Here is a 21,389-nt window from a genome sequence, read left to right on the forward strand (position 1 = left end):
CACAAGGCAAGGCTGGTTGTCAAGGGGTACAAGCAGCAGTATGGAAGAGATTATGAGGAGACTTTCGCACCGGTTGCAAGAATGGAAACCGTGAGAGCAGTGCTGTCCATAGCAGCACAAAACAAATGGAAAGTCTACCAAATGGACGTGAAGTCAGCATTCCTAAATGGAGTGTTAAAGGAAGAGGTTTATGTTGAACAGCCTCTAGGTTATGAGAAGAAAGGTGAAAAGCACAAAGTGTGCAAATTGAAGAAAGCTCTTTATGGGCTGAAGCAAGCGCCAAGAGCATGGTACAGCAGGATAGATTCCTATCTATTGGATAATGAATTTGACAAGTGTGAAGGTGAACCCACCGTCTACATCAAAGAAAAAGATGGTAAAATTTTGATTGTTGTCTTATATGTTGATGATGTGATTTTCACAGGTAATGATGATCAGCTCATTGAGAATTTTAAATCAGTCATGAAAGAGGAATTTGAAATGACTGACATGGGTTTCTTGAGATACTTCTTAGGCATAGAAGTAGATCAAAATGAAAAAGTAATTTTTATCTCACAAGAAAGATATGTAAATCAAGTATTGAGAAGATTTAACATGCAAGAGTGCAAGGCAGCGATCACTCCCACAGTAATGGGATTAAAACTCAGCAGAGAGGACAACAACAAGGATTTTGATCCTAGTGTGTACAAGAGTATTGTTGGCAGCTTTATGTATTTAACAACTACTAGGCCTGACATTATGTATGCTGTTAGTTTAATTTCCAGATTTATGGAGAGGCCAAAGGAGGCACATTGGCAGGCAGCAAAAAGAATTTTGAGGTATGTCAAAGGTACCAAAATGTTTGGAATTTTATATAATGTCTCAGAACATTCAGATTTAGTTGGATACACTGATAGTGATTGGGCTGGAAGTGTAGATGATCGGAAAAGCACTTCCGGTTATGTCTTTCACATGGGTTCAGGAGCCATTTCATGGGCTTCTAAGAAGCAGTCCATTGTAGCATTGTCTACAACAGAGGCTGAATATGTGGCAGCTACAGCAGCAGCATGTCAAGCAGTTTGGATGAGAAGAATGTTGAGGAGCTTAGGCCAAGAGCAGACAAAAGCGACAGTGATTTTTTGTGACAATAGCTCAGCTATTGCATTGTCAAAGAATTCAGTGTTTCATAAGAGAACAAAATACATTGATACAAGGTTTCACTACATCAGAGAATTGGTGAACAATGGAGAAATTGTCCTAGAACATTGCAGGACTCAGGAACAGGTAGCAGACATCTTGACAAAGCCACTAGATCAGAAAAGCTTTGAATTTTTGAGGAAGTGTTTGGGTATGACCGAATGCCCAGCAGTTGAAATTAAAGGGGAGTGTTGAATTTGTAATTTCAACGCAGGCGTACAACGCCCGAAACCGTTCAACAAACCCGCCTGAAATATTTCGCACCAGCTTTCCGGCGAAGGGATATTCCGGTGATCAACCCCGATAAAATTTAGAGTTGACGCGTGGCTCTCCCCATACGTTAGCCTACGCAACATTTCGGAGGCTAAAGTTCTGCAGCAAAATGCCTCCCGATATCTTTGTCCGCCGTCCGATTATCTCCAGCATTCTCATCCGTCGATTGCTCCACGCTGCATACAAACCAACATTAAAACATTGCGTGGAGTAAAAGCTTTTGGGTTGACCGCCGAAAAGAAATTTAATGAATTAATTTTTGTTCGTAGATAGTAGGTGAGACGTCTCAGTTTTAATTGCACGAACGTATGGTGAATTTAAAGAAAGGCATGGTCTGGTCAGTGTGTTAAAAAATATTTACGCAATGTAATATCCAAAAAAAATGGAGCTCGTATATTATGTAATTGTTTTGGGTTTATTTTGTATGCAACAAAAACGGGCTCGTGTGTGTTCATTTTTTTTTAGTGAACCAACCAAATGAAAAAGAGCTGCGAGTGAAGCAGTGAACATATATGCACAGCAGTGCGGGGAGTAGTATGAGATTTTTTGGGAGTTGCATATGTAATGTTTATTTTACAGCAGTATGCGTAAAATAGTTTTACACCAGTAAGTAAAAAAATGGTTTTTACAGCAGTTTATGTAAATTCTTTTACAGCAGTAAATCCATGTAAATTTGTTTTACAACAATGAATGAAGATTTTACACAGCAGTGTAAAAATCATTTTGTAAAAGAGGCAGAGTTTTTTTTTGGTGAATCCCTCTCAGCAAAGAGGATGAAGTTTGTATCAGACATTTTGTTTTAATGAATAGAAATCATTTTTTGGTGTTGTTATACTATGTTTCTCAGTAAATCTTTTTTAAAGCCTCCCTGTGCAAAAAAGATCACTGTCTCTGTATGTTGGGTTTTAGTTTTATTTGTGTGTTTTTGAGATTTCCCATTAAAAATCCCCAACAATCCATCGGTCGGGCCCAGCGAAAGAAGGTCGGGTCAAAACTCTTCGGACCCATTGGAAAATTACATGGTGCAGTGTAATTAAACCATAACCACAAATTAACTGATTACGGACCTAAAAAAAATTTGTGTTGACGTGACGCCATCTTAACTTAAATTTGTGTATATTTCTATTAATTGGATATAAGATCCCGAGTTTTTTTTGTTTTCTTCCAGCATGTACCACATTACTCCGCTGAGTCAACCTGACTGTCTAGTAAATATATAAGCCTTGATTGATATCATTAAGGTTATGAAAGTTAAACTGAATAATCATCAAAGGCGAGGAATCACGGAATATGAACAGTGCAATTTTGTAATCTAGAATGCAATAAGTCAATAAACAATTCATAGTCTCCATGACTTTCTCCAAAGCTTGGTCTCCTCTGTATACAGTGGTTATTTCCTTCCTGATCTCAGATTCCCCATGACTTTCTCCAAAGCTCGGTCTCCTCTGGCAACCGTGGTTAATTCCTTCCTGATCTCAGATTCATCGAGAGCCATTGTCACAATTAGAGAATCCTCGCACGCAAACTTGTTATCACATTATTTCAATTTATATAAAGTCGCCTGGGTCGATGTATGTTAAAGGAAGGATATGTATTCGCAGGAGAAAATGGGTTCTCTCTGGATGAACTCGAACATTGCAATCGCCCACCACGTGGTTGCAGTGGGTTTTTGAGGATAATTTATGTGGGGGCTAAATGTTTGATAATGTAGGCTTTGTTAACTCAGATAAATGGTGCTTGGCACAGTTGCCTGAGAGTTTAAATAATTATCTATGCAAGGCTACCACACAATATCATTGACAGAAAGGTCGATTGGAGATGAGAAATGATTCAAAAGAACCATCAGCATGATTTCTCGAGATGATAAATAAATATTTTATTCAGGCTCTTACCGAATATCACTTACAGGAAGGTGGATGGGAGTTGAGAAATGAATGGAAGGTGCACTCAGAAAAAGGTTTGGCAAACTTTATTTTGGAATTTGATGTACAAAAGTTCGTTGAGAAGTGAATGGAAAGTGCGCACAGTTCATTTTAATTTCAAGATTATTTTGAAATTTGATGTACAGAAGTCGGGTGAAACAATTGATTTTGTTTTAATGATTAAACTTTGTTTTTACGTTCTCTCATCTTATCACATCATTAAAAATATTTAAACTTTAAAGTATTGTATTTAAAATTCCGTAACACAGCAAGTCACGCCCTCAATGATTTTCCTGTATCCTCTCATCCCATTTTGTTTTTAAATTTTGTAACACAGCAAGCCATGCCTTCAATGATTTTGCTGTATCCTCTCATTCCATTTTTTTAGTTTGTGGGCTTTTGATGTATCCGAGCCAATTTTTAGTTCAGAATGCATCTTGAGTTAACTCTTGTCCCTTTACATCGATTCATTACATTTCTCAATATTTTCTACATTCCGATGAGTTCACAGCTCACCTTCACCCGTGGTCATGTCCTTGAAAAGTTTGTGGTTTGATATACCACGCCACAATAACATTTGTTCTCATGTGATATGTGGGGGTTCTCTAACCCTTCAGTTTAGATTTTTCAAATATTTGTGTGTTCAATCGTGTAACATGAAGTTATGTTTTTGGGATACAAGTAGTATCACATGGAAAATAAAGTTATGTTATATATTCAAAACTGATAGATTTTTTTTCCATATTTTCAGTAATATTCCTTAAGTATAAAATATTCATATCTTTCACAAAATTTCAGTTGTTATTTATTAGTTATAAAAAACTAATAAAAATACATTCATAGCATAAAATCAAATGTGACAAAAATTGATGTCTTTATACATAATGATCTACCAAACTCCATACCACCATAATCATGACTACCTTAGAGATAAAATTAGTATGATTTTAGTTACTCTATGAAAAATGATCTACCAAACTCTATACGAGCATAAGCATAACTACCTTAGTGACAAAATTGGTATGATTTTAGTTACGCTAGTCTCCCAACTTTTGCTAACACTTTGAGTTCATAACATTTTAGTTGCATATGACTAAAATTAGATTATTCTAGAAACCAAGGGTGAGGTATAGGTCATTAACACCTTAGTTATCATCTCAACTAAGACCCTAGCTCAAGCCACACTATTTAAAGGTTTTATGGCATTAATACTAATATTCATTATTGTAACTTTGAAATATGTGGGTATTATAAGTTGAGTCCTAAGAATAAATATAACAAATTAAATCATACCTTTTAGAATTTCATTGTAAAATTACATATAAGACATCCCTAAGAATAAATATAACAAATTAAATCATACCTTTTAGAATTTCATTGTAAAATTACATATAAGACATCCCACACATTTTATTGTAGATATTTAAGTCTTATACACAAATTCTTGTATAACGCATAAAATAAAATGGGTTGTATGTAAATTTCATAGCAAGATAAAACTGATTATTTGAATTTAAAAGCTACCCGGCAAACTCATCAAGAGTGAACACTTTTCCATTCAATTATGGGGTTGCTTGAACTAGTCCTCTCTACAACTAGTCACTCCCTAGCCAAAACATGATACCACATGGGGAAATTTTGAATACTCTCGGATAATTTTGAATAAAGACAATGTGTCAATGAATAACCCACAAGATAAACTCTTCACTAGTTTTGAAGAAACCAATGATGTGGTAGGCACAACTTCAACTGGTTATACATGGCACAAGAGGGAGTTATCCTCACTTTTACAAGGTCCCTAAAATGGCTCGCCCATACAACTCCTTCTTGTTCACCCAATGAAGCCCTATCTTTTTTGTCCATACTTCAATTTTCACATTGACATCCACACGAGTTTAGGTTGCAATCCAAAGTTTTAGATTTGTATCATGTGCAGGTTTTAACTCTATACAAAAATTACTTGCAAATGAATTCTAAAAACATAAAATATACACTGGCGAGAAACACATAACAAATACATAGATATTTTCCCCTGGATCCCAAAAACAGGACTACCATATTGATTTTTCATTATGTTCCTTTCAATGTTACTATATATATATATATATATATATATATATATATATATATATATATATATATATATGTGGCATTGATAAACCCCAATCCATTAACCTTGGATTAGAACATAATCGTAGTACCCTTGACTGGATCTACAAAATACTATGGAAAAAAAACCATCATGCCCAAAAACATGTGCAAAACCCATTGACAAAACCATAGGTAGGTACGCCCACCTAATATACGGTGCAAACAAAAATTTCCTGGGGCGCTGCCTCGGATCCCCATGCAGGGGGGTTGCAACCCCCCTGTGACCCCCGTACTACGCCCCGCACAACGAACAAAGTGGGCTATTGGCCCCCAGCACGTGCGACTAGTCATGGAAAGAATATAACACACACCCAACATCACGTAGTGATTGGCTCCACTTGTGAGTAGATCTCCTCTCCCTCATATCCACATGCAAGTTCAACTCTCTTATGCACTCATCCATGGCCCTAAAAATCATGATTTTCTCCTTTTTCATTCAAGTTTGGATTATCCATTTTCCCATGGACATATTTTTTTCATTCCCTACATTAGATGTTGAGAGTATTTTCTTAGCTACCACCTATTGTCAATAAAATTTTGTAGAGGACACATGAACCACCCAATTTTACAATTTAATGATGTGAGAAATAGGGAAAATGAGTGGGAGAATTCAAATTCAAATATGAAGATAAAATTGGTTATGGCAAGGAATTGATATACAAGGTTAATCCTCAATCCTCCTTATTGTTCCACACTTAGAGTATCATTGTCATTGTAGGATCTCATGTCTCTCTTAGCTACTTGGCATCATCGTTAATTAAAATAAAGTGCATATACAACATTTTTTTTAATTAATCTACTTAAATTTGACATGTTAAATAAATATCCAGTCTAACATATCTCAACTCTAAAGATAATCTATTACAATTTAATAGGGAGTTGAAATGGAGACGTTAAATCATACCACCAAGGTCACCCCATTATCATACATTATTGTTCTCATATATGATTAAATGATTTTTTATAACATTAATGGAATTATAATTTTTCATTCTCATATTCATGTCTCTAGTTCAGGTGGTTGGTATCATAGTTTCTTCTTCCCTTCACCCAAACTCAATTCCAAAGGACATGTTTGACCCACTCTGATAATGCTTGAAGAGTAAGTGATACAGGAGCATCCTTGGCCTCAGGCAATCATCATCAACCGAAAACAAGTTTCTGTTTGAGTTTGTAATATGTGAAAATAAGTGTTGCTACTCCCATGCACTTTGATTACTAACACTCTTATTATGTTAGTTGTTGATACACTCAATTGATATGTGTTGCTACTTCTATAAATACATTTTATCAAAGTGATGATTACTTTTGAGTTATTAACACTCCAAGGATGGCATGTTATATTCCTATCACGTGGAGTTCCTGACACTCCCAAAATCACATGCTAATACTCTTGTTGTGTGGATTTGATGACACACTCAAACTGGTAGTTGTTATTACAGGACAACCAGTACTAGACGCGCCGCAAAAATGGAATGGAGGTTACAAATTTTTGGTTTATTTGGTACTGTGAGGAACCAGATCGATTTAGTTCTAGAATGCAAAGAGGTTGATAGCATGGGAAACTAACTTTTTCAGTTGGAATGTGAAGAGGTCAGTAGCATTGGAAATAATTTGTGGGAACAATGAAGAAAATGCGCTTCTTCACTTCAGGATCTTGGGATTTTGGATTTTGTATCTTGGAATTTTTGTATTGGTTTGGCTATTACACAATTTGGAGAGAGTGTAATAGGCTATTGTACAAGTTAGAGAAGGTGTTTTTGTTACTGCATGGTATTGTTTTGTAAAAATGCGAGAATTTGAAGTGCTTTGCGGAATCTACTCTCATATTTGAATTCTTGTATGTAATAGCACATTCTGAATGGATAATAATATTTGAAATACATTATACCCGGATGCGGGTGTTAACACAAGCATTTAAGGAGAGCATCTGTCACAGCGCATGACAAGCGGTTGACAGGATGGTTTATCACTCCAAGACATTGATGAACAGTTACCATTTAATTCCCTTAGCGTTGGTTATTATGGTATTGCAGCAGTGGAAGGACGACTCCTTCAAGCCGAGTGAGAGTTTGCAGGTGAATGCGTGCGATGGGATGAGGGCCCCCTGTCCTCGGCCGGCGATGGAGGCAATGAATTTATTATATAACCAGCATAGCCCGTCTTACCAGGTCTGGAACAAGACATTTGAGAGTGGCCCTGGGTATGATTTCAAGCCTGCGGAACGACACAGGCTGGTAAAACAGGGCCTTATTGTCTTTGAATTTGGTTTCAGGATGCGCAGACGAGGTGTGCCTCGCCGCGGTGGGATATTAGGCACTCGCATGGTTTTGGATGATGAAGAGGTGAATTCTGTGGCGCCTATGGAAGACTCGGCCCATTCTTCTTCCAGCTCGGAGCAAGAATTTCTGCTTCTGCCAAATTCCTTCCAGCCAATTCGTCTCAGAATCCCGGGGTGGCTTCTATGCTTGGACGTGATTGTGAATTTGTCGATTTACCTATCTGAAGCAGCTCCTGCGGACAACCCTTCCTCTTCGCAGGCCTCTGCTAGACTTCATTCCAATGAAATCTTGTTGGGGGATATGCAGGGGAGGGTCTACCGCGTGCCCCGTCCCTTAGCTGCTGTAGCACCGGTTGGTCAGCCTCCGCCGGCCCAGTTTCAGGAGAATTCGACTATGGCTTCCACAGTGCAGGAAATTCCACCTCCGGTTCAGTTCACTCAGGACAGAGAGGAAAGCCATGTCTCTGTTCAGCCAGGTTCAGACGGGCAGATGCAATGGGACGAAGATATGGTGATCAGGCTTGATACGCCCAGCCCAGAGCAGTTGAGGCTGCCGGAGGCGCCCAGTCACCCTTCCTGAGTCGTCTTGGACTGTTTTCTCCAGGTTTTAGCTTTATGTTTCCTATGTCTCTATCGGTTCATAGTTTGGTTGATATCAGTTTCTCTCCTCTGTCGAATCATGGAAGTATGTCTACTGTTACTATAGTTTCAATGGTTAGGGTCTTCAGGTTCTTCAAAGTTTGTTTTTGGTTTGTCTGCTATACAAGAATCTGGTCTATGTATATCTGTTGTCCAAGGAACACAAATGGACAAAATCATGTAATGGGGTATCACTGGAATCAGTTGTTTTTGGTAGAGGGCAGGGCAATGCTCCCCTCGAATGATGTAACCTCTGTAAATATTTTCTTTCTTTAATATAGATTAGACTTTACCTAAAAAAAAAAAAAAAAAAATATTTGAAATACATTATGGGTTTTTGTGGGTAGGTCTAGAATTACTCTCTATTTATGATCTATGGTTTAGTATTTGAATTATTTTAATACAGTAGACAAAATCAAACGGTTGGGGATGTGCACATTTTAACAACAATTCTGATTTTGTAGTCTATTGTGAAATCTACATAAGTCTAGATTGTGCCTAGTGGTATGAGAGTAGGTTTCGTTATGGGATTTGCACTTTTATTTGATTGATGTAACAAAATACCAATAAACCTTGTCTAGTGGTTGCACATCAAGAGAGCTGAAGGTACATATTGCATCACAAAATCTAGGTTGTGGTTTGTGGAGGTTGGTGAGACATTTACAACTTGGAAGGATACCACTGAGGAGAAGAGGAACAAGATGAGGAGGTGTAGGAAATTGATCACTAGAAGAGTTAAGACAAAGAATAAAAGAGTCAGAGAATAGAAGAAATGGAGATGCAAAGTAAATTCAGGATTTCGAGTAGAGAGACCAAACAACAAGGTCTATTTCATACTTTAGAAATAGAGTTAGTGTGAGAGTTGAAATTTTATATTCTCATGGAAATATGAGAGCTGATATGCTCATGGATTGGAATAAAGAACTCAAATGATACTTCAAGTATGAAAACATTGACGATCCAAATCAGGTGATATTTTACATGATAATTTTTAAGGGTCATGTTGCACTATAGTGGGATATTATAGAGAAAGAGAAATTAAATAATCAACTACAAAAGATCTAGACTTGGAAGAAGATGGTCAGGAAAATTAAGGAGAATTATATTCCTATTGATTACGAGTAGAATTTGTATATAGAAGTTCAAAATCTAAGACAAAAGGAAGCCTTTATTCATGATTACACCAAAGAGTTTTTAAGACTGTCACATTGATATAATATAAAAGAACCAGAATTCGAAGATTCACAATGTATGTGAGTGGACTAAAATGCTTGATTCAATACGAGATTACACATTATTTATATACTATTGATGAAGCCTATCACATTGCAGTGAAGGTACATGAAAATTTGAATGGGAAAACATAGTCGAAAGGAAAAGGAAGAGGTTTGAAAGGCACAGGTAAGGCAGGAATTACTAGAGTCAGTGAAAAGGAAGAAGAATAATCCACTAGTGGTCAAGGCTGTAGAGGTGTAGACAATGTTGGAAGAGGAAAAATAAGTCTCTTAAGAGGAAAGGGAAAGTATGTATCATTGTGGGGTTGTATGAAATAATAAATATGAATGCCTAGAAGCACAGAATTTAGGAAGAGGAGGTGAAGCCAAAACACAAGTTTTTCAAGCCGATAAAGATAATGCTTTTGAATCATTGACCGGAGAATCCACAGTATGAACATTTTTGTACCAACGTTTCAAATCCCAAATGGGATCCATCATCAGGGTTTGAGAATGATGATAAAAGAAGCGCAGAATGGATAGAATAAATACCCATGAGGATAAAATTTTAAGGAATAGCACAGGTCAGCTTGAATCTGAATTTTATTTTAATCTTATTTTTATTTTTATTTTTATTTTTATTTTTATTTTTCTTTTTAATAAATTACTGTTGTTTTATTGAAATTTTATTAAAATTTTTATTTTTATTTTTAATTTATTTTTCATTTTTAATAAATTACTTTTGTTTTATTGAAATTTTATTAAAATTTTTAATCTGTTAATACCTAGGTTTATAACCTATAGATTAAAAAGGAAATAGAGATGATACTAAATAACATATTAAACTAAAATATATTAATTTTTATATAAATTAATTTAATCTATTAAACCAATTCATATTAATAATTATAAATAATAAATGTTTATAATTGATCAATATAATAATAATTTAATTAATAATTATATTTATAATTGATCAATATAATAATTAATATATTAATTATTAAATCAATTCATATTAATAATTATAAATAATAAATATATTAATTAATTAATATATTAATTTTTAGATATAAATATATTAATTAATTAATATATTAATTTTTAGATATAAATATATTAATTAATTAATATACTGATAATTAATATATTAATTTTTAGATAATAGATTGAACTGAAATATATTGATTTCTATATAAATTAATTTTATAAATTAAACCAATACATATTAATAATTATAAATAATAAATATTTATAATTGATCAATCTGATAATTAATATATTAATTAATAATTATATTTATAATTGATCAATATAATAATTAATATATTAATATATTAATTAATAATTATATTCTAGCATTAAAAAGTTAATTATTAGGTTAAAGGAGCTATTTTAATAAAATGAAGGGATGATTAATTATTATAGAAATACTAGGGAAATATATCAATTTCTAAATAAATTTGAACCAAATTATATTAACAATTATAACTAATTAATATTTATAATTAATTAATATAATAATTAATAAATTAATTAATAGTTAGGAAGAAATTAATATATTAAAGTATTTTAATGTTAATAATTCTAATTATGATATAAATAAAAGTACTGACCAATAGAATAGGATAGGGATAACTTACCTGCTGAAGGCTTACCTGGGGATGGGTTGACGCTTTTTGATTTCCCTGATCAGGGGAAGCCAGCTCCCGCTAATCTCCATACCATTGTCTCTGTTCAAATTACAAGGATGCTTAATAATTTCGAGTGCTTCTCTGATCTTTCGTCTCTGATGTTGTTCTTCCCTTGCGATAATTGATGCGTTTTCCAGGCAGATGTGGTGCTTAGTCTTTGAGGAGTGTTCTGCCAATGCTGAGGTACGAGATCTTCCATTCCTGATGTCAGCGCCATGTTCCTTGAGTCTTGTCTGGAGGGAGCGACCTGTTTCACCTATGTAGCTTTTTCCACAAGAACAGTCTATTTTATAGACTCCTTTAAGTTGATGCTTGTCAATATCATCTTTTACAGACTTCAAACTTTGCCTGATAGTACCAGGAGCTGAGAATTGTGTTATAATGTTTTTCTTTTTTAGGATTTTAGCGATTTTGTCTGTAACCCCATGGATATAAGGTAGAAAAACTTTACCACATTGAGGTTGGTCCTGATCATTAGGCTTGGGAGATGACAACTTTCTTTCAGCTTTCTCCATGGCTTTTTTAATCTCATGATCTTTGTAGCCTATATTCTTAAAAGTTAAAACCAAATGCCTCTTTTCTTCGTTTATATGCTCTGCGTCAGAAATTCGAAGGGCTCTAATGGCAAGAGTGTTTAGAACACCAAACTTTTGGGCTGGGTGATGGTGGGAATCCGCATGGAGGTAACTTTCTGTGTGGGTTGACTTTCTGAAAACCTTATGGCCCAAAGAGCCTTCCTCTTTTCTGATGATAAGAATGTCCAAGAAGGGGATGCTCATGTTTTCTTCAAGCTCCATTGTGAATTTTATTTCAGGGGAGATGGAATTTAGGTGAATGAAAAACTTGTCAAGTTCTGCTTTACCATGTGTCCACTTTATATTGGTGTCATCGACAAACCGCTTCCACCAGGCCGGCTTTAAAGGATATGATTCCAGGGCCTTCTTCTCAAAATATTCCATGTATAGGTTGGCCACGATTGGCGAGAGGGCTGATCCCATTGCTACACCAGATGTCTGCTCATGAAATGCTCCTTGGAAGGTGAACACAGTTGACCTTAAGCAGACTTCAGCCAGCTTTGCAGTCCCTGGATCAGTAACATCTTTTATAACCTGAATGGCTTCATCAAGAGGAATCTTCGTGAATAAGGAGACCACGTCAAAGCTTACAAGGATGTCATCCCTTTCCATCCTTTCATTTTTAATAAGATTCACAAAGTCCTGGGAGTCTTTGATGAAGGAATCAATATTTCCGACAAGGGGTTTTAGAATTTTAGCAACGTATTTAGCAAGCTCATAGGTTGGGGAGCCAATAGTATTAACTATCAGTCTAAGGGGGACCCCTTCCTTATGGATCTTGGGTAATCCATAGATTCTAGGGATGGTTTCACAAGAGGGGGTTAATTTCTTCTTTAATTTTTCGTCAAGGTTGGAATCTGAGATTATCTTTTTTACATCCTTCATGATTTTGGGCATGGGATTACTGCTCAGCTTCTTATAACTACCACAATTTAGGTGATCATTCATTTTTCGAATATAGTCTTCTTTATCCAAGATGACTGCTGCTCCTCCTTTATCTGCTTTAAGAACTACCACCTTGTCATCATTTCGCAAGGACTTGAAAGCTTTTTGTTCTTCCTTACTCAAGTTGCTTTTGGGAGTTTTGGCTTTTCTCATGATGAGAGAAAACTCTTGCCTTAATGTTTCTTTGTCTTCGAGAGGGAGGTTTCTAATCCCATCTTCTATGCTACAAATCATCTTTTCAATGGGGAGGCTTTTAGGAGCCATCGCAAACCCCATACCTTTGCTGAGAACATTAATGGCTACCGGGTCTAATTCGTGGGAAGACAGGTTGACCACTTTTCTTTTTGATATTGACTCACATGTGTTTTCTGAAGACATACTTTTTTCTTCTTGGAAAATCATGTCTAAGTCTTGATTGCTAATGACTCCCGTGCTATCTATGGAGTTCACTAAATCTTGATTGCTTTTGATGTCTGGGGTATTATTTTTGCATTCATTGTCAACACAAACCTCCTGGTCACCCTTGTTTGGCGCATTACTTTTTACCCTTTCATGTTGGATAAATCTGTCCTTTTTAATGTTTAATCTATGAATTTTCGCACCACCATATAAATTATTAACTAGGTCAGGAGCACCATCCCTGGAAACCTGTATTCTATCCATAGTATCCAATCCAACTGCGCTGTCATGAGCACCATCCCTGGAAACCTGCATTCGATCCATAGTATCCAAGCCAACTGCGCTGTCATGAGCACCATACCTGGAAACCTGCATTCTATTATTACCATTGCCGTTGTTATTCATCAGTTTTGTTTTAAGTAATTCTTCATTATTAATAACCTCTGCACATTTATCAACGCTACCATTATTCGAATTCACATGGATGCCACCTTGATGACTGATAACGCTGCTTTTCAATGAATCTGCGCAGTTTCTAACGTTTTCAGTGCTTGGATAACCAGCATAGTTAGACCTACAGGCACAGTTATTAAGGCTTAAATTGCTGGAACCACCTGCGCAGTATCTCCCGTTTGTTTCATCATTTAAATCGATGTTGGAATTGCCAGCGTTTTGGGAATTTACAACGCTGTCCTTCATCATTATTGACTTGCTGGTCTTACATTCGACTGCGCCTTCTTTAATGTTATCCCCAGAGCTAACATCGTTTGGACTTATTCCGCTGCCATCCATCCCAGCTATGCTATTTAATTTGCTGGGCTTACATTCACCTGCGCAGTTTTCACTGGTATTAACCTTAAAGTTGATGTTTTGTGCAGAATTATTGGCGGGCTTCAGATTTGTGAATATCATCTGAGAATTTAAAAGCTTGGATAGCTTCTTGCGTTGCCTGGCCTGAGCCATCTGACCCTCATTTTCTGCTTTCAGGGCAGCCCTGGCATCGATAATGGCCCAGAGATTTTTATCTATGCTGTTGGCTAGCTTAAGGTGGGATGAGAGGGCTAAACGTCCAAGATTTTCCAGGGAGGCTCTAACTCTTCTGATTTCTGAACGGATTAGAGAGAAGCTAAGCTGAAAAAACGCCTTACTGTTGTATTTGTTCTGCAATCTATGTTTAACCTGCACAAATGGAGGAATGAGATTGTTGTCCCGACAATTTTTAAGAAAATCCAGATCTAATTCGTGGGAAGATAGGTTGACCACTTTTCTTTTTGATATTGACTCACATGTGTTTTCTGAAGACATACTTTTTTCTTCAGAAAAAAGTATGTCTTCAGAAAAGAACATGCAAAAAACTTGATGTTTCATAGATTATTGTTTAATCCTCGGAAAATGATAATGGAAGAACCAAAACAAAGAAATAAAATTTCAAAACTAAATGTGATGGGGACGAGATTCTGGGGTGAACCAAAATCCCATTTCCCTAATAAAATCGTCTTGAAGCCTGTGGGTTATGGCCCAAGAAACCTTTCAGAATCGCTTCTCTCTAGGCACAGCAGTAGTTATCTTATCAATATCCTTAAGGAACCCCATATCTAGAAAATGGTCAACTTCATCAATTAAAAGCACCTTCCTGCCCATGAAACGCCTTGAGAAACCTGGGGTATTTTCAATATGGTCCTGAAATCTTCCAGGAGTGACCACTAATATCTGGCAAGGATTTGTTTGTAGTCATTTCTGTTCTTTTGGTAAGCCGATGCCCCCAGTAACTACTTGTACACCAATATTTGCATGGAATTTCAACAAAACATTGACCTCTGCAGCAGCTTGACTTGCAAGTTCCCGAGTGGGACAAATGACAAGAACAAGAATATACAGTCTCATATATCACCTCAACCATTGTGACATCGCCCGCGTCCTTTAAAAACTCTGCCAACTCCGCACTATCGACACTCCAGGGTAGATTCCCCACGAATACTTTGATGTCTGCAAGCACCACCGCCTTCCTCTTGGTCACAAGATCAAGACACCTCGAAGAGGCACTCAAGCGGTCATTATTGATAACGGACGATGAACTGAATACACACGATGGTGCGGCCACCATGGAGAAGGACGAGGGAGACTCAGGAAATCAATGTTATCTCTTGCAACCGTCAACTCTAAACCCACCTATGAAATGAAATGGAATAGGGACTCAAGCCTGGGCTACCAGGCATTAAAAGGAAGGTGAACGGATCAGCGAACTCGTAACATAGATTTAAATCATAAACCTGAACCTATAAACAATTCACACTCAGACATAAATTCACAAAGAGGCATTTTTCATTATTTACAAACTCGGTTACAATTTAAGGCATCTCAGCCTTAATCAAGAATTCTCCAGCAACTACATTTTACCCTCTCTCACACACAAGTTTTTCTCTGTCTTCTTCATTCACTAATGAATTCTTAATATCTTATTATACATACATTCAGTTTTAACTGAATTTTTAACTAAAATTAGTTCATTAACTGAATTCAGTTCATGGTTGGCCCAGTTGTCCATGTGGTTGCCCACGTGTCTTTTTTCTCTAATTTTTTTCCACTAAGGTGTTTGGATGCTCTTGCATCAGACTCCCGAGGTACAAAATTTATGACCTCCTGGTCATATGCGTTTCCTTAGCAATTCTACCCATTGTTTCACTTCGTCAGTGGAACTGCCTTCATGGTCTTCTATGAGCTACAACCAAACCTCTGTAATAGCAAGTCCTCCCTGCTACCAGATGCCTTACCAAGCTTCTCTCCTGAGCTTAGTCTTTCGGCATCCCTCTGGTTCTCTCCTCTCAAACCAATTGAGCACTCCTGCTCTAGGTTTGCTACAATCTTCTCACTTTCACAAAATAAATTAAAAAAGATTACAAGCTTACAAATCTTCAGCAAAAATGTACCTCTTCTTTCTTCGCATGCAAAAACTCCTTTCCATAGGAAATCTTTTCCATCTTTGATACCACTTGATGGGGACAAGATTCTGGGGTGAACCAAAATCCCATTTCCCCAATAAAATCGTCTTGAAGCCTATGGATTATGGCCCATGAAACCTTTCAGAATCGCTTCTCTTTAGGCACAAAAACAGTTATCTTATCAAGATCCTTAAGGAACCCCATATCTAGCAAATGGTCAGCTTCATCAATTAAAAGCACCTTCCCGCCCATCAAACGCCTTGAGAAACCTGGGGTATTCTCAATATGGTCCTGAAACCTTCCAGGAGTGACCACTAATATCTGGCAAGGATTTGTTTGTAGTTGTTTCTGTTCTTTTGGTAAGTCACTACCCCTAGTAACTACTTGTACACCAATGTTTTCATGGAATTTCAACAAAACATTGACCTCTGCAGCAACTTGTCTTGCAAGTTCCCGAGTGGGACAAATGACAAGAACAAGAATATATAGTCTCATATATTACCTCAACCATTGTGACATCGCCCGCGTCCTTGAAAAACTCTGCCAACTCGACATTGTCGACACTCCAGGGCAGATTCCCCACGAATAATTTGATGTCTGCAAGTGCCACTGCCTTCCTCTTGGTTACAGGGTCAATACACCTTGAAGAGGTGCTCAAGCGGTCATTACTAATAACAGACAACGAACTGAATACACACGATGGTGTGGCCGCCATGGAGAGGGATGAGGGAGGCTCAGGAAATCAATGTTATCTCTTGCAACCATCAACTCTAAACCCGCCTATGAAATGAAATGGAATATGGGCTCAAGCCCGGGCTACCGGGCATTAAAAGGAAGGCAAACAGATCAACGAACTCGTAACATAGATTTAAGTCATAAACCTGAACCTATAAATAGTTCACACTCAGACATAAATTCACAAAGAGGCATTTTTCATTATTTACAAACTCGGTCACAATTTAAGGCATCTCAGCCTTAATCAAGAATTCTTCAACAACTACATTTTACCCTTTCTCACACGCATAGGTTTTTCTCTATCTTGTTCATTCACTAATGAATTCTTAATATCTTATTATACATACATTCAGTTTTAAGTGAATTTTTAACTGAAATTAGTTCATTAACTGAATTCGGTTCATGGATGGCTCGGTTGTCCATGTGGTTGCCCACGTGTCTTTTTTCTCTATTTTTTTTTCCACTAAGGTGTTTGGATGCTTCTGCATCAAAATGTAAGGTCCTGGAAAAATTTTATAACTTGGTCATAGATGGTGGAAGTACTAGAAATTTAGTGCCCATTGAAGTCATGAACAAGCTGAAACTCAAAATTTTTATCCACCCAAATCCTTATAGAGTCTCATGGCTATAAAAAGGGCAACAAGTGGCTACGACTGAGAAAGATTATTGAATTTTAAATTTTGCAATGTTCAGGAGCAAGTATTGTGTGACATGATTGACATGGACACATGCCACATACTTCTTGGAAGGCCATGGTTGTTTGGAAGATAAGTTCACCATGATGGACAGGAAAACACATACAAGTTTAAGAAGGATGGACAATGGTACAAACACACCCCAATGTTGGAAAATACCACTGAAACAATAGGAATTTATGGAGGTATGAGCACGTGCAATAGCAAGATCAGGTTATGTTTATCCAAGGAGTTTGTACATGAAGAAAAAAGGGAATTTTTTTTGTTGTGATTCCAAAGGTTGTGCAATAGGAAGTGAAATTAGAAACGATACCTACAAAAATCAAGTTTGTGTTAAATGAATTTAAATAGATTGTTACCAATGAATTTCAAAAATAACTACCTCCCATCAGAAGCATTTCTCACCAAATTGACTTGATTCCTAGACCGAGCTTACCATATAAGGAGCATTACAATATAAATCTAGTAAAGAATGAGGAAGGAAATAAGAAGGTATAAGAGCTGCTTGGTAGAGGACTGATAAGAGAAAGTTTGTGTCCAGCAGTATTGACTCCAAAGAAGACATGTGAATGGAGAATGTGCATGGATTCAAGAGAAATTAATAGGACAACCATCAAGTCAATGTAAGTTATACTTCCTTTACTAGAAAAATGAAGAAGTCAAAAATATAGGGTTTTGCACTCCATTGCTAGTACCAAAAAGGCCTCAGAAATATGTGAGCATGCACTTCATCTTGGGGTTACCAAGGACACAAAGGAAGCATGATTTAGTGATGGTTTTTGTATATCCGTTTTCAAGGATGGCACATTTCATAACATGCAAAAGGACAAGTGATGATACTAAAGTGGCTATTTTATTCTTCAAAGAAGTAGGGAGACTTCATGGTTTACCAAGAACCATTACTTCAGATAGAGATACAAGGTTCCTAGGTCACTTTTGGAGGATGATATGGAAGAAAATAGGATCTAAACTATTATAAAATTAAAACTATCATTCGTATATAGATGGATAGATTGAAGTAGTGAAAAGGAGTCTTCAAATATTGTTGAGAAGCTTGAGTGGTGAAAATCGTAATCTATGGGTTATGATTTTGGCACAAAAATAGTTTGTATACAATCATTCAGTGAATAGATTAACTCCTAAGTGTCCATTTTTGATTATTTATGGGCGATCACTGAAAGGTGTTGTGGACCTAATATAGTTGTCAAATTTGGATGAGAGGAAGAATGTTGATGCAAGTGTTTTTTGTAGACATCATGCAACGGATACATGAATAAGTGAAGAATAGGTTGTAGCAAAGTAATGATAGATATAAGGAAAGAGTAGATTTGAAAAGAAGAGAAAAGGATTTTGCAAAAGGCGAACTGATAATTGCACATTTGCGGAAGGAGAGATTTCCCATGGGTACATATAGCAAGTGAAACATAAGAAAATATGCCCATCCAGAACTCTTCGAAAAATACAAGCTCGAGTTGCCGAGAGACTTGGATATCTCTTAGATATTCAATGTCACTGATCTATATGAGCTCTAAGAAGGAGAAAATAATGGATATCGATACACCCGCTGAGTAGAAGGAATAACTACCATTTAAACCTATTGAACAAGTGGAAGAAATTCTGGCCACAAGGGTTCGAAGGAAGATTCATCGAAGGGAGTATCTAGAGTATTTAGTTAATTGGATAGATAAGGGATCTAAAGATGCATTGTGGGTGACTAAAAACGAGCTAGCATGCCTACAAGGTACTTTAGTCTCTAAATGAACTACCAAATGAGTTGGTAGTTCATATTTTTTTTTACCAAGGGTGTATGATGCAAGAGCACCCTTGGCGTTGGGAAATCCTCATCAACCAAAAACAATTTATGTTTGAGTTCCTAATATAGGAGAATAATTGTTGTTACTCCCATGTATTTTAAGGTTATTGACACACTATTATGTTACTTGTTGATATGCTAACCTAATAGTTGTTGTTATTATTTTTTCAATAAGAAAAAAACAATATTATATATTAATAGCTCAGAAATAGGAATTTACAATGATATTTAGAAAGTCCCACATCATAAAGGTTCATCAGTGTAGATTCCATTATAGCAATCCATTAAATACAACTGAATACAAACACAAAAGTAGTAATAAACAATCCATATCCTCATACAGATTCAGAGTGATAAACTAGTATGCAGTTCAACATGAAAAGGAAAATAAAAAGCTTTCAGCATGTCAACTGCTTCTTCTAGCTAGAAGTACATCATGAAATCACTACATTTCCATCCTTCCGAGTGAAAAATTCAAAACCAATTTTGAGATAAGTAGAGTTACAACCATTTATACAAAGAAGAAGAGGGGATGTAGTATCTAGCCAGCTAATGGGAAGTCTCCCATGTCGATGACTTGCTGTTCTAGGATAATTTCTAAGTGCATCCTTCCAGCGTTACCATTCAAGCCCTTCTTCGATAGTTCATCTGCATCCATATTCTTATCCCTGCCAATATCCTTGATAGTGGAGTTGCTACTTTGATTCCATAATAGCTTAATACTTCCCAGCCAGCCCTGTAGTAATGGGTTGGTGATATTTGCATTGCCCATTAATTGATCAATTATAATTTTTGAATCCCCATGGATATGAATAGAAGGAATATCCAGGAAATTGGAAAACCATAAGAGGCCCCATAAGGACATTTCTTTAGGCTTTGTGTTAGTGCCCCTACATCCATGCCAGAATGTTCTATATGTCAGTGTCTCTGAGATGGAAAGCCAAAAACCACAGCCACATATGTGTCGTCGAGCAGCACCATCAAAAAATCCCACAGGGTATCCCAACTCAAGTTCAGTCCTATTTTGACGAGGTTCTTTGGAGCAAATATCATTTAGTGTATTAGTGAGTGGCTGATTAAAACATTTTCAATGATCTTATTGAAATTTTCAGTGCAGTTCTAAAAGATACATCTGTTTCTCCACTTCCAAATTTCGCAAAAGAGAATGGACAGAATTGTTCTCCAGACATACTTCTAAGAGCTCCACTACCATAAATAGTCTACAATTCGTGCATGTTCAATGTAAGGAAAACCAATATATGAAGAAAGTCTTTTCCATACCTGAATTGTATGTTGACATGTAAGGAAAATATGACAATTATTTTATGATTCCTCTTTGCAGATAAGACAGATGGAAGGTCATTGGAAATGTTGCTTTTGCAAGTTTTCCCAAGTAAGTTTTTTATTATGGGAAACTAACCAAGTAAAAAGGATGATTTTGTGTGGGATACTAGTTTTCCAAAATGTGAAAAAAAACATGTTTCTCTGTCAGTAGTGTATCCTCGGAACAGAGAGAGAGGTATATATCTACAACCTTGATCTTCTCATTCTTCATCTTCCCTAACCAGATTAGTTTATCATGATTGCCATCACAGAAAATCCCAAGGAGTTTCATCTCAGCAACAATGAGGTCACAAACCAGGACCCAGTGCCTAGATAAGCCCAATTCCTGCACATTCTTCCAGATTGGGTAAGGACCCCTCCATAGTGTAATGGCTTTACACAAGAAGAAAATTCCCCTTATATTGAGAGCAATTAAGAGATGCTCGGGGATCAAATCCATATTGCCGATAACCAAGATGTGGTCAATGCAAATGAGAATGTTGTGGCCAGAGCTAATGTTCCATGCCAAATGTTGTAGGAAGATGTTTGCAACTTTTTTGAAATTGAGCCAGATAGTTGATCCGTTGGAGACCCCAATGGAGCCTCTACGGAACC

This window comes from Pinus tabuliformis, chromosome 2_2 (genome assembly GCF_031772625.1).
Source record: "Pinus tabuliformis cultivar Carrire ecotype Pingquan chromosome 2_2, CPIR1, whole genome shotgun sequence".
Lineage (NCBI taxonomy): Eukaryota > Viridiplantae > Streptophyta > Pinopsida > Pinales > Pinaceae > Pinus > Pinus tabuliformis.